This window comes from Glossina fuscipes, unplaced genomic scaffold (genome assembly GCF_014805625.2).
Source record: "Glossina fuscipes isolate IAEA_lab_2018 unplaced genomic scaffold, Yale_Gfus_2 0, whole genome shotgun sequence".
Lineage (NCBI taxonomy): Eukaryota > Metazoa > Arthropoda > Insecta > Diptera > Glossinidae > Glossina > Glossina fuscipes.
The window spans coordinates 15,419,930-15,434,905 of record NW_023998414.1 but is presented as its reverse complement, the minus strand read 5'-3'; the positions used below and the strand labels follow the sequence as shown (position 1 = coordinate 15,434,905).

At 33.7% G+C, this 14,976-nt stretch overlaps 1 protein-coding gene across 8 annotated transcripts in view; it reads right to left on the bottom strand.

The window, feature by feature from the left end:
- The window catches only part of LOC119642820, a 180,383-nt gene extending 170,197 nt beyond the window's left edge, over window positions 1–10,186 (bottom strand). For 3 of the 8 annotated variants that reach the window (XM_038042100.1, XM_038042128.1, XM_038042141.1), the window contains exons 1-2: window positions 9,325–10,184; window positions 144–364 (exon numbers count right to left, since the gene is read on the bottom strand). The gene's annotated coding sequence lies outside the window, so the exon portion shown is untranslated. Of the gene's footprint in view, window positions 1–143; window positions 365–9,324 lie in introns of all 8 variants that reach the window. The other 5 variants (XM_038042131.1, XM_038042121.1, XM_038042105.1 and 2 more) reach the window with 4 other exon arrangements.
- Between the last annotated feature and the right edge of the window lie 4,790 nt (window positions 10,187–14,976).

Genomic DNA, 14,976 nt, shown 5'->3' with positions numbered 1-14,976 from the left:
GATCTAAGGAAATAATAAATGAACATGCACACATATATTTTTCGAAATATTGCTTGATTTCGCAAATGGCAACATAAATATATATATATAGTTTAAAGGATAAAGTAAAAGAAATTGTACCGGAATAATATTTTTAAACTTACCCGTTTATTACGATACGAATTTCTTGATTCGTCGGTGGCGTGGTTATCGCATTCATTTTCTATTCCTTGTAATTTTTAAATGATTTTCTCAATTAAACATATAAACGAGAAGAGAAATCTAGCGTAAGCACTTCTTAAAACCAATTTATTTGAACTTTGTTTTTTTATTATTATATTATTATTATGTTTATTTTTTAAACTTCAAATGTTTATTTAGTCGTCTTTTTATGTCACACGCGTACACGCAAAGATCGTAAATATTATTTGACGAGTTTTGCACAAAAATTAAAAGAAAGAAAAAAGAGATTTGGAAAAAAATTAAAAATATATTCGTTCTAAAGCCTGGATCCGGCGCACACACGCGCACGCAATTGCGGGGTCAATATATATATATATATATGTAAGTACGCATAATATAAATAATTAAATAATTAAAATACAAGGTAAATGTGGCTTTAGTGTTAAGGTCTTTCAGCGAGATATGGGTGATTAAGTTAATGCATATGAACGGTCAATCGGTCGGGTCAGTCGGTCGGTCATTTATTCATAAACACGTACATTTTAACATTGTATAATAGTTATTGTATTAATTGTGATCGTTGTTGTTGTTATTGTTGTTGTTGTTAACGTTGATGTTGTTATTCATTGTTTTCGGTTTTTATTTTAACAACATTTTGGCTTGTGGTTTTCATCTGGTTATTGGTTATAATCACAACTGCTCAGCTACTTACTATTTACACAGCTTATGCATGTTTGATTAAAGTAACGAGCTTTTCATGTCCTGAATATTATGTCACTTTAATGCGAATGTATAGCTATTTTTCGCGTTCTTGATTATTCTTGGATTTGTTGTTATTGTTTTTGTTATTATTTTTATTATTATGATTATTATTATTACTGTTGTTGTTGTTGTTGTTGTTGTTGTTACTAAATTTCTTGCTATAATGTAAGTAAGTTTATAATTTAATTTGACATGCGTGCAGTGACTCACTAAATATTATTTTGAGTTATATAAGTGATTATTGTTATTGGTTTGCTTTTCTTTTTTTTTTTTTTTTTTGTTACATTTCTTATTATAATTTCATGAATATTTATGGGTTCTCTTCTCTACTAGCTATTGTACTATTTTAGTTTATTGTTGTTGTCTTTTATAGACGGCTTTGCAGTGCTGTATATGATCAATATGACGAGCGCTTATATCAAATCCTTAACTTTACCTTGAGTTCTCCTTCGCCTGGATATCTATACGTGTAGAGATTTTAAAAGCTTAATCAATGCCATTCATCTATCACTGCAAAGCATTACAAAAACATACGCAACAAAAAAAAATTTTAATTTTTATCGTCTGTACCCGCTCGTGTTTAAGTAATTATTTAATTGACTGCTTCCATAACATATAAGCCCCTAAATGGATCTTATATAACCATCATCTAAGAAACAGCATACGATATATATATATATATATATGAGAAGACTGTAAGAAGACTTATTATTCAAGTTTTTGCGGCTAGTGGAGCGCGTTGTGTACAATCGCCATAAGCAAAAATAAAATGCAGAGTAAATGAACATGGATAGATAAATCGGCAGAAGGTTTCTCGAACAAATGCACATAAAGCGATTTTGACTTTCTCGCTTATTTTGATTACATTTATTTGAAGAGCTTTCCCTTGCCATTTATATGAAATCCCAAGACGATTTCCCTCCTTGCTTGTCAACAAATCTTTACAAATAAGCAGCAACTTATTTTCGAGCAGCGGTAAAATATTCCACAAAGGTAGCTCTTGGGGTATCTTCAAGTTTTTAAAGGATATTTCGGTGAAACAAGTGAGACCAAATTTTATGCCAAATAATTGGTGTATGTCTTACGTATACCTCATGGCCTACATGGACATAGATGTATTCGTCATATGATGTATAATGCGAAAACAAATATTAGAATAATGAAATTGACACATTTTTAAAAGCGAACAACTGCCGCTTGTTGCTGTCACTCATGCTAAGAGATGGAAAACGCAAATGTGCTAAAGCAAACCGGGGTAAAAGCGAAAAACACACAAAAACAAATGAAAAAGTAAAACTAAGCACAAAATTCGTTTATAGAGCTGACAGTTGTAAATTAGTTTTCTTCAAGTGATGTTTGATTCCGTTTACGAAAGGACAATGAAAAAAAAATGAAAAAAAAAAACATCGTAAAAATATATATATATATAAAAATACAAAATACGAAAGGGTAGCTAGAAGAGCAACGATATATAGCAGAAATAATAGAACTCTTGATTATCAGGAAGGAATAACGTGATGCGGTTACACATACACAAGCACAAAGTATTCCGTTTCATTCGCTTTTAAACCATTAATGTTTGGAATTCAGTTTCTGAAATGCGTCTAACCAATAACAACAATTAATTTAATTGATTACCCCCCGACAAGAGTCTGTAATTAGAAGCGAAAAAAAAAAGAAATAATTTCATCAGAGGAGAAGGGAAGAGAATAGATTATGTTGACAATGATTTACTCTAATGTTGATTTTGTTTTTATCCGATTCCGTTTTTCCTCTCTCTCCTTTAACAATCGCTAAAGGAGCGAATGCTCCGCAAGTATCAATTTTTATGCAATTCTAGAAGGAGAGCAGTACCGACGCGAATTTTCATCCAGACCTGTGGTGACGTTTCAGATAGTCATGGCAATGTTAGCAAGTGGGCTACCCGCAGGGCCATCTGGTGAAGAAGTGTGTTTATCAAGTCGGGTTCAATCGTCTAGTGCGGTGTGGCCGCAGCTAAAGTGCTTGCTCGGTAGATAAAGGCACATTTATACTTATTCACCTCCCAGGCTACGATCACTCCCCTGACCGATTGATGTTATAGATAAAGCGAAAAAAAAGAATTCAACACGGATTTCAATGCGTTTATCTAAGTTATCGAAAGCTTATCGCAAGTCATGCAAACTTACCTCGTCGTATACGAAAGCGGACTCGAACTGTTAGTATTAGCAATGATGATGATCCGAATAAATCACAACCACTAATACCAAATGTGTACCAAACAGCAGATCGAGTGCGTTACGAGTATTAAATTGCATTAGAGTATCACTTAACAAGCTCCATATTAAACTGTCATCGTGCGGCCTAAGCGTTCAACACGTTTCATTTTCTTGAAGCTCTGTGCCAAAGGAGTGAGGCGTTAATTTTCCCGGTTAATTTGGAGCATAGCACTGCTGCTCAATTCGTGACACATTATGTAGCGTAAGCGTATTGTCATATTCAAGGCGGAAATACGTATGAGATGAGAGGTCAACCAATAATCCTGAATGTCAATGGCAGCCAGTTTAAAGACATTACCTAGTTGTAGAGTATTGTAAGTTGGTCCAACTAAATAGCTTCGCGTTTAAGAAAGGCTGTCAAACGCAATTACAATACAATGGAATTGTCCATTAGAGGCAGAAGTGCTATCATATGTGAAAAGGCCTTATTTGCTCGGTATTTCAACATGATGATAGCCGACGGTCTAATAGCACAACTCATGCAGGAAAGGTCAATAACAAGATCAACGCACCACCATGAAGATAATAGATAATAAAAGATTTTGTGCGAACGGATCACTCTCTCTCTCTCTCTCTCTCTCTCTCTCTCTCTCTCTCTCTCTCTCTTTGAGATAATTTGTTCTGTGAGATTCTATCCCAAATCCGATCTCCTTATCACAGTGCTTCAGTGATTTGAATAAATTCAATAATTTTGAAAATAGCCCACGAATGGCTGCTGCACATAGATGAAGAAAAGTGAGTCAACGCGGATAACACTCTATTGCAGGAGACACTAAGCTTTGTAGACTATCAGATGAGAAACGATATATGAATTTACCCCGTTCGCCTCCCGCCCATTACTTGGTTATAGAAATGTAAGTAAGCGATAGAAAAGTATAAAAACTATATCACACAAACATGTACATAAATGTATAGTAAATAGATGAAAGTATAGCGATAATTTTGTTTTTGTTGCACGCTAACCTCACTCGCGACTCCACGACTACTACGCTGAGTGTTCCTTTGGCAAACATGATGCTCTCCGGCAAACCATAATAAAAACACGAAATGTGGGTCGATTATAAAAAAGTTCTGACAATTCATGTATGAACACATGCACGTATGTAGTATTAAGACTAATGAAAGCACAACGAAACATTACCCAATAGCTACCAACAATGAGCACACATACGCATACATTCGCGATTGGAGAAAAGGATTATTTTTATTTATTTTTTTTTAAATATATTTTCTTTCCAATTGAAAACTTATGATTTGTAGTAATTCAAAGTTACGAGTCGATTGAATTGTTTGGCAGATGCCCAGAACAAAGCTTATACAAAAGAGAGGGAATTTCTGCTTTCTTTTCGCAATTATATCATAATGGGAATATTAAGTAAGCGTGACTTTGAATTTTAGACAAACGACTGCACGGATCTAAAAGAAATCTTTTAATATCTATCTTCAGTGCTATATTTTCTTCTAAAAAATATTTCTCTAATTGAATAATAAAAAAACGTATCGTCCTTGTAGAGATGATGAAAAACGCTTTCCTGAAACTTAAATCGTTTGCACTTTTTAAAGATGTGGGCTTTTTTAACAACCTTGCTTTGTACACATTGTAGGAAAAATGATAATCGAAAAAGTTATTTTCCAACTTACAAATGCAATCAATGAATAAAGGGCATGTAGTAAGGAAGACAGAAAATTTTTAGGAAAATTAAGTTTTATTTCTTAAAATAAATATCTCCAAGTCCAAGTCCAACAAAGCTAACTATTCTCAGACACTTACTACTTATTGATAGCACCAATTTTTCCCCTGATCTGAAATATGGCAGAAACACGGACTGGCCGATAAGCAACAGAGGAGAAATAATTGCACCCACTTAAGATATGAAAAATTTCGATGCGAAATGATTGGGTGGATGTGTATCAAGTTAACAATAAAATATTCGATTCGTTTCAATTATCGATAGTAATAACACACTTAAACTCATATATGATGCGAAGTCGTACAAAGCAATTTGCGATCTTGATGCATAAACTGCAAACTTGAAACTTTATACGCTTTATCGGCTCTTCCGAAAATATTGACGCTGAGCAATGCCTTATCACCCGTTCCAAACATTGAAGTTATTTTCAAAACTATAAACGCAATGAAGACTGGCCATAAGCATCGGAAGAAACGGTCGCGTGCAGCGACATGAGCTATGGGTTTCTTAATTCAAATAGAACCACTTATGCTTATGACTATAAAAATTGAATAACTAACTTGCTTAAATCACTTTCTAACCATCAATGGACCTAGATATACTATAAAATACTTTTACCTAGATTTTAATGCACGCACAAAACCAATTGAAGGCGCGTTTAAAGCTCTTTTGCCAGGGAATTATTAATTTCTCGAATAATTATTCATCACACCTTGTCACTAGTTTAACGGTTTCTATGGACATGGACATGGAAATAAGAAAATTAAAGGAAAGGAATATAAATTAATTCCGGTACGTCTGTCTCTCCTTTTGTCAATCGACAAGCTTGTAATAAACAACTAAGGCTTATCATCTATCTGCTGAAGTGCTCGACCATAACACGACTTTTCAAAATAAAATGATATATGGAAAGTGGGCAAAGAAATCGAACGACTTTCGATAGAAAAGATTAAGGCCTCTAGGTTGAACGTAACAAAAAAAAAACAAGATGGACCGACGGATAGACAAGCTTGAATTGATTGAGAAAGTGATTCTGCACCGATTGGTATGATAAAAGGTAGGTCCATCTCAAATCCTTCTGAATGTTTCTAACATCCACCTGAACTTAACTCTTGCACTCTTGTACTCTTGTACTCTTGTCAGTTTCGTAGAACCATTTTTACAGTGAAATAAATGTTTTTAAATAATTCGTTTTCAATATATTGAAGCGTCTTCTCTCATCCAAAATCCTAGTCCATGTATCTTGCTCTTCGCATAGGGGGAAGCCGTTATAACAGTCTGAAGAAGAAAGTTTCGTGATAACATTTTCGGAATGTAGAGAAAAGTGCTACAACAATAATAATATTCTAAGATGTTAGCGAATATATATTTAAGTAAATCAAATGAAATTATTGTTTGAAATACCGAGGACGTTCTCGTAAGCCATCTTTAAATTAAGAAGCGTTAGGGCAAGCAAATTTGAATTAAAAAAAAAGGGGGAATTTAACTATCAAGGCCAAGCTAAATTCATAGTCAACATGATCAAATTTATTCCAAACTTTTAATTTTTTTTCGGCAGAAGCATTTAAATCAATTGAATCGCTCGCACCCTTATATCTAATTAACGGTCGTTGTAATGACGACGGCTTTAAAATGCCTTTAAACGGATCTTAGAGACCATCAAATGAAAAACCTTGAGCAATAACTCTCTAATAGCAGTTCATTTAAAGAAGAGCATATTTTCGAAACGCTTGAGGAGAACTAGAAAGGAGATTTAGAAAAAAAGACTCTCCCCTGGTAATCAAAAATTTTCCATCGATCCTAGATGGTTGCAAGCATTTATTAGGCTAATGAAAAAAACATAAATTCGGAAAATTTATAGTGGCTTCCCCTTATGAGGACAGCGTACATGCAGAACCCGACCAATAGCTTGTGGAAATTTATATTATCATCTATAGATCTTTTTGGCAAATGGGTGCAATAGTTAGGTATCAGCTACAATTGATCGTTTGACGATTCCCTTCAAGACCGGTGCTGCAATATTAAAATACTCGAATACAAATTTCAGGTAATCCCCTGTCGACACCAGCTTTACAATATTCCAATTAATAAAGAGTAAGTCTTTTACATTCTTGTTCTAAAATTGACCGTGAAGACGTCCATACCAGCTGCAACACTAAAAATACTTCAAAGTACTTAAAAAAGTTAAAAACTCCAGTCAATATGGTATATGAAGGATGAGTATTGCGAACAAACTATTCTTAAATAACGGTAGATTTCCGATTTGGTTTGAAGGAGTAACGCCGCTCTAAAAGCCTTCAAAAAAGCCTTTTTTTACAGACATTGTTTGGATGAACGGAAAGGCAATAGAGTAATAATATTCGAGGAGCTCATGAACACCGTTTATTTAAGTATTAGAAGAAGGCTCTTTCTCGAATATAAAATTGAAAATTGCAACACCAAGACCTTCACGGGCCATGTTTAATTTGTAGGATGTTTGCTTTGGTTCCGCTTTGTCCGCATCTAGTGAAGCAGAGGCGAATCTCAAAAATATTGATTTTTAAAAGATTGAGAATTTGATTTTTCTACTTTAACCCGTTCAATATTCGGCAAAAAATATTCAATCTTGTGTGCTCTCCTCCACCTATTCACTCATTGCGTGAAATTGCCTAAAGGAAGGAAGAAAGTTCTTTGCTTGCGCCTTTCAAAAATGGCTTTTCGTGGAAAAAGCTTTTAAAGTTGTGACATGAAAATTGTGACATATGTTCGCTGGCTTTAAAGGAGTTTCGCTAGGCTTTACCGCTTTTTCAACTTGTGTCAAAGATGTTATCGCACGTTTTACTCATTAGTTGTAACGAAATGACAGAGAAAACGGACAAATTTATAATTAATACGAAAAATGTCGGTCCGTTCGAATCGCTCACAGCCTTACATCCATAGCGTCTCGATGACGCTCCACTAAGGTATTTTTATGCGTAAATTCTTTAAAATGCCTATAAACGGTTCCTTTGGCGAGGCTAGCGAAGCTCGGAATCGACAGTTAAAAGACATTAGGCTATAACTTCCCAACGTTTTTGAGACGCTGGGAGAAGAGTTCGAAACTTTAAGGAAGAAAACCCTTTCAGGTAATGAATTCTTTTTCGAACTTGTGTTCAGAAGTAGAGAGAAAAAGGCTTGCCTTGAAAACTACCTACCTCTCTGGGCAGGAGACTAAGTTTCCCACTTCGATACACATCGAATTTTATTGAAAGAAAGATAAGCGAAATGAACACAGTAGTAATGCGTGTACTAATGTACGCGCAGATGATCTAGTTAGGGAAATAAATCAATACATGGATAAGTTAATTGTACCCGAACTTTCTCGTAACATTATTTAAAACGTACATAGATCGATACAGGGTGAGTCCAACAAAACAAGGCCAGTTTAAAACGGGCCTTGTTAATTGGCCGAAAATGTACCTTTAAATCGGACTTAAGAGCAATGAACCACTGAATACGTTCTTAAGAAATCATTCTCGTAATCCTTGTTTGCTCCACTGATCCCTTTACGTTTTTATTTTGATTAAAATTCATAAGTTACCTGTGAAACGTAGCGTCAAAGTATGTCTGAAATTTTTTTTATTGTTTTGTTTTTTTTTTTTTTTTTTTGTTATATTTTATTGTTGTTGTTTTTCTTGCTGTTGCATTTTTATTATTTTTCTCGTCAGCATTTTACGCTAAATTACATTAAATTACGCACCAGATATGCTTAGCTATGAATACGTTGACGATTCATTCATTCATTCATTCATTCATTCATTCATTCATTATTAAATTCTTAAATTCGACATATCACGACTATTTTTCATTTAAATTTTAATGATTGTCACATTTGCATTAAAATCGTTTAATAATTCTTTTAGTTGATAGACTGAAATGGAATGCAAATTTTCGCTTAACCACATTCACATTCACGCATTCACTATATCAAACTGTATGAAAGTCACTTGATTGTTACTTTTTCTGTCCAATGTTTATACCCATCGTCTCAAAAAAGTCCAGGTCCATTTTTGATCAGTGAAAGACCCGGTATCGATTTAGACATGTGTACTCAACTGTCCGTTCGCACAATGATCGTTAGTGATAGGAATTCTCAATATCACAAAACTCAAATTAAAAGGACCTTGATTTATATCTTCATATTTAATGGCCACGGATTTATCTTAACTAACGGCACGCATTACGCCCAGATACATTTAGAATAACAAAAAAAAAAAAAAAACAAAATTACATAGTTATGGCGTTTCAATAACCAACAACCTATACATGTTTCGTATCGATCTTTGTCGGACTACAGCAGTAAAATCTTAGCAGAAAATTCGTTCAATTAAAACGATCTCGATATTTGCTCAGGATGGCCGATATTGAAGTGTCATTGCATTTTTATATTAGAAATTAATTAATTAATGTTTCCTATTTACACTTACACTTACTTGTATTTATTTATTTGAAATTTGACTTCACGTTAATTTTACTTTTTAAACTAACTTCTAATCTTCCCTCTTTTACAACTTGCATCTTTCATTTAATTAAAATTGCACCCAAGTGAAAATTAGGAGCTGGCAAGTTGTTAAGCTGGAAAGTACAAACAAAACATTATACATAAAACAAATAATAATAAAAAAAAAAAACAAAAAGAGGAAATTTATTGTTAACTCTAAAGACGCTGAAGACTGTTTTGTTTTTATATTTGAAAAAAGTGTACGCGAATCGAATGCAATTCACATAAAATTCAGGTCCGTGCGTAATTTCTTATAAGACATCATTTTAACCTTAGGCTTTCAAAATATCCACTCCATTAAATCTTCAAGATAAGAGAAAAGCCTTCGAAGTCTTTAAAGTCGCGGATCGAAAAGAAGATATATAAAAATCAAATAAAAATATAAAAAAGCACATTATTAAGTGTTGAAAGAAGTGCTGCTGTTGACTTGGATCAATTACAACACATGTACTTGTGCTGTCATTAGATGACTACGACAAATAGTTAGTGTTTTTTTTTTTTTATTCTTTTTGCTTTTCGCAACCCGCAGTAGCTGCGATGGTGTTAGTAAAGACTAAGAGCAGTTGTACTACTTATATAAGATATTAATTTATTATATGAGTTTTTGTGCTCAAATAATTTAACACGCAGTAACTTTATTTTATTTAATTAATTTTTTTTTTTGTATTTGAATTATTTTTTATGAATTTTTTTTTTTTTTTTTTTTTAACATTAATGTATTATTGAATGAATCTTTGTTGAAATAAGTCTTGATTGGGAAAGCAAAAGATTTTTCTTTTTTGTTTTTTGTTTTCCTTATTTTGAAACGTATTCTCAATTAGCTTTTTAATCTGTTGTTAACACGTACAGAAGCTCGCGAGGACTGATTTCACTTTCAAAACATTTACATTAAGTTGAAATTCTTTTGAGCTTTTCTTTCGTTTCTTTTTTTTTTTTTTTTCTTTGCAATTCAGGCTAAAGCTTTTTTAACGAAACCTTAAAAGCTATTCGAGTGCCGTAGAGAGCTTTTTAATAGTAAAACTCAAGATTACGCTTATTTATGATAAGCATGTACTGATTAACATCACAGTCCACCGAGGAGAATTTCATTTAAGGTAATATTAAAATAATACATAATACTGAAGCATGCGTTACTGTGTTACAGGTGATATACTTACCTATATTATCGCATAAATATATTAAGTGTTATCATTCGTTTGCAACGCTACATAGATAACGCTCATAATATAACATAAATAAACATAACACACTACTACTCGTTTAATTAAATTAAGTGAAGACCTAAACCTAAATGCAGATTATTCTACACATATTTTTTTTGTAAGCCCAACAACACTCAACCTCTAAGGAAATATTAAGAAATTTTATGCAATTTTCAATTAAAATAAATGCAACATATATCTAGATACTACTACTACTACTTTGTATTAGATAAAAAAAAAAAAAAGGAAAAGGCAGAGAAAAGACTTGACTAAATGAAACAGCTAAAAAATGAGCGACCCAATGTTGATCCTGAAGGAACAACTAGGGACAATCAGTTTAACATCGGCTATGTGTTTGTATAAATAAGGAATCAAGTTTCTCTGTATTATTCCAATATTTCTAACTTTACGAGGAGAGCATTTAAAAAACAACTTTCATGATATTACACGCACCTCCGCAAAATCTGTTTGTTTGTGTATTAGATGGTAAGCGCACATAATTGATTGGCATTTTAAAATCGGTACAAGACGTAGAAAAATTTTTCTTTTACTTTTTTATCGCCTTACGATTTCACTTCGGGCTTTTAGGCGAAATTTTAATAAACATCTCCCTCTCTCTTTCTCTCTGTCTTTCTTTCTTCCTTTTTGCCCCATTCTCCTTATATTCTTCTTTTTTTTAGCAATTGTTATAGAAGTTGCAGCTGCCCTCCACTACACCTTGCCACGCTTGTACGGCTGTTAGACGGTCAACGCAAAATGCACAATACACGAACATTTTAGAAATGTTAAGAATCTATAAAGTAATAAAATAAATAAAAAGGAAACTTTTTTAGCTTAACATACATGTTTGTGTAAGTTCGTTTAACAACTTTTAAAACACAACTTGTTTTACGTATGGCGTTTGGCATAAGAATTTCTTCAATAAATATCGAAAAAGGGCCCTGCCACAAAATAGAAATAAAGGGTAAAAAACGCAATGGATGCCGCAATGTTCGACCAAAAGCGAACGCAGTCATAGTATCTCTTGTTACTAGGTTATCACATTACTAGTGCGTGCATAGAATTCTTATAAAAAATTCGGTCCACTTCCAATATATTTTGGTTCGTGACTTCACGCAGAGAGATTGCGGAAAATGTTGACCTAACATAGGAAAGTCAAATAATAAATGCGGTCTAAACTCAATGGTTGTATCCAAAGTATACTGTTAGAAGTTACAATTCGCCTTGGAGTGTTTACAACACTCAGTCAGCACGCCCCAGTAGCTCCCTGCTCCCAGTACCTAGCAGTAGTAGTAAAAATAAACCTGCTAAGGTGGCTTATTGAGGTGACAATTACGGAGGTCATGCTTCCCCTTTCAAGTGACGAGCTCTCGATGCTCTTGGGCATGGCAAATGTTCCACGGAGATAAAAGAGACTTATCGAGCATTCAAGCCATTTAATAGGATTTGCCGGTTTCCTCAACGTTCTCACCCACTCTCTCCGGACGTGCTCGCATACCGACGATACATCGCCGTGATTCGTTGTTCTCCAAAGACGAGCACTTAGCGCCTTTGGCATGCTCTACCACCGTTCCAGACGCTTTCACTTCCAAGTCGAACGTACACAAATACTTCTTTTGTTTTTCATCCTTCCCTAGCTATACTCTTTTGTGACCATCATCGCGCCGACACGTACGGAAAACATGATTGGCTGGCCGAAACGAAAAACGTATTTACATAGTTTTACTCAAAACAAGAGGACAAATCTTAGAGAGCCGCATCTACCACCGTTGTTTCATATAATTACTGCCCGTTCGATTGCCGTTACAAGTTTACCGTTATTATCAAGTAGTTACTTTCAAATAAAACGAAATGAACCATTAAACGCGAACATCGGATATCGCTTATATCCAGCAGACGGTAAAATGCTACGGAATTCAAGTTTATTTGTATAATGCAGGAAGTGTCTACCCACACTATTTATTTGTTGTCGCCGTAACAGTTGAAGCGTATCTAACAAATTCACAGGCAAGAAAATCGAAATGTCAAATGAAGACGAAGAAGTAGAAAAAAGCTGCGCAAATTCACTGAAAAAAGAGGTTTCGAAACCTCATAGGTTTTTCTCATCTATAAAGGCGTCCCGCATATAAAATTTCAGTTATACTTAAATTGCTAGGCCGGACCAAATTATCGATGACCTTATTTTAAAGATTATTTATCGATTTCGTTCCGGGACGTAATAACACCGTGAAATTAAACCCTTCCAATCAATTTTGTATTCGCTCCTTCTATAATAATTCGTAGCATGCTTTATCGAAACCAATTAATTCAAAACATTTTCACTTATTTAAGTTAAGTTATTGTACTGAATAAACCGCGTTACGCTAACATATAATATAAATCAAGGCAATGTGTACCGGGTTCTATCGACACCCTCTCTTAAGGTGTAAATTTTACTAAAGTTCCACTTTAAGCTTTTATTAAAAGGGAAAATATGCCACTCAACAATATGATAATATACAAAAATTAAAAATATTATATATTCAAAGAATAATAATCATATTTTGTTTTTCTCGAAGTTGCGTGAAACGCCTCTTTACTACTCATTTCTCCATTACATAACAAAGTTATCTGACGCAATTTCCTACATATTCGATTTTTTTAGATCGTGCTTTAATTATCACAAATTTTGAACCGTCTTGTATCCGAACTGTCTTTTACATTTATCGTTTATACGAGGGCAGACGCCTATATTGATTTTCGTGTAATAGAATTGATCATACAATACTAATTAGGAAATTGATCGGTCTCGGTGTTCATAAATCCCTAGCAAAATAGCTTCCGTCTTATTTATACAGCAGGAAAATGTTGTGTTTTAATTGGAAATGTCTGCTTAGCGTAATAATGGCTGATTCAGGAATTCCTCAAGCTAATCCGTAATGCAAACTATTCTTTCTATACCCCTCACCGAAGGATTAAGAGCGCAATGTTGTTGTCAAAACCTTTGACCAGAGGAAAGCTTCAGAGACCCAACCAAGTATATATATGTTCGTGATCAGCATTAAAGTCTGAATTGATTTGAGCATGTCCGTCTGCGTAATGTCTGGCGTAAGCATTCTTCTGTCTGCAAAAATTGGAACATTGGAACTGTTATTGCCCGCAGGTTGGTATTAAAAATGAACCAAATCGGTCGATGCACACGCACGCTGTGCCACCTGAACTGAGAACAGTTTTAGTAGAAAATTGGTTCTGTCCTCATTACTCATAAACTTTACCAGATAAATGTCCAAAAATTTGAAAACGTATTCTATGAGCGATGCTGTAGTACCTGTACAAAAATGGAAAAAATTGCTCGGTGATATCTTCTACAATTTTAGAAAAGTGTGGCTGAATACTAGATAGCTCTTAAATTATCCAAGGCAAAAGAGTTTACATGTTTCCGTATTGGCTTAATTTTGGCTATTTTCCAATCCTGAGAAAACTGCGAGGTACTGAGGCTAGTATTTACGAACAGTAATAGATGATGGGATATAAATAACAATATAAGTTTAATAAGCTTAACAGAGATTCCATCGATGCCTATAGCGGACGATTTAACTAATTTCGTGAAATATCTTAAAAATTGCCACATAAATGTTCAACACAATCTAGCATGGGCAGACATCAAATGCATAGATGGACAGCCAGATTAGTTTAGATTAATCCGGAAAAGCAGAATTCATTTGAAGATATCTATCATTTTGCATTGCAATTGTTTAAGCTCAATATTTACCTGATATTTAAATAAAGATTTTAGATCAAAATGAAGAAGAACCCTTCTTCTCAGGCTTTTTTCTAACTTTTGTCATTTCTCATTTACTTCAAATTTAAATCGAATGAATAACATTTTTGTGAAGCCGTGTGAAGTTGTTTGTGTAAATGCGCATATATAAAATACCCATAAATTATTGCATAACGTACTATCTGCCAAAGAAGAAAAGCTTAAAATTATCAGGTCATACTAGTCTTTATTTATTTACTTCAATGGTCAAGTCCTCTTGCGCAACAATCGCAAAATTACACCTGGAAAACACAGTTTAATTTTTTTTTTTTTTGATATACACTATCACGTTTGAAAAATTTTACTTTTAGGGAAAGATTATTTATTATCATTTATTACCCGGATTTGCCTAAGCGACTATCCTATTCGGCAGCAAATCTTTAAGTTCCGAAAACAATGAAAGAAATCCTGATATTTTCATTAAACTTAACAATCCAATCCTTTATTGTAATAGTTTCTTAATTAATGCTTTCCTCCGATTTTAATGCTAATGTCAACCATACAACCACTCAATTAATAAGACTATATTTAGTATATTGACCTAGTGGTTTAACAAAAAATAAAAGTTTTCATTGCAATTAAA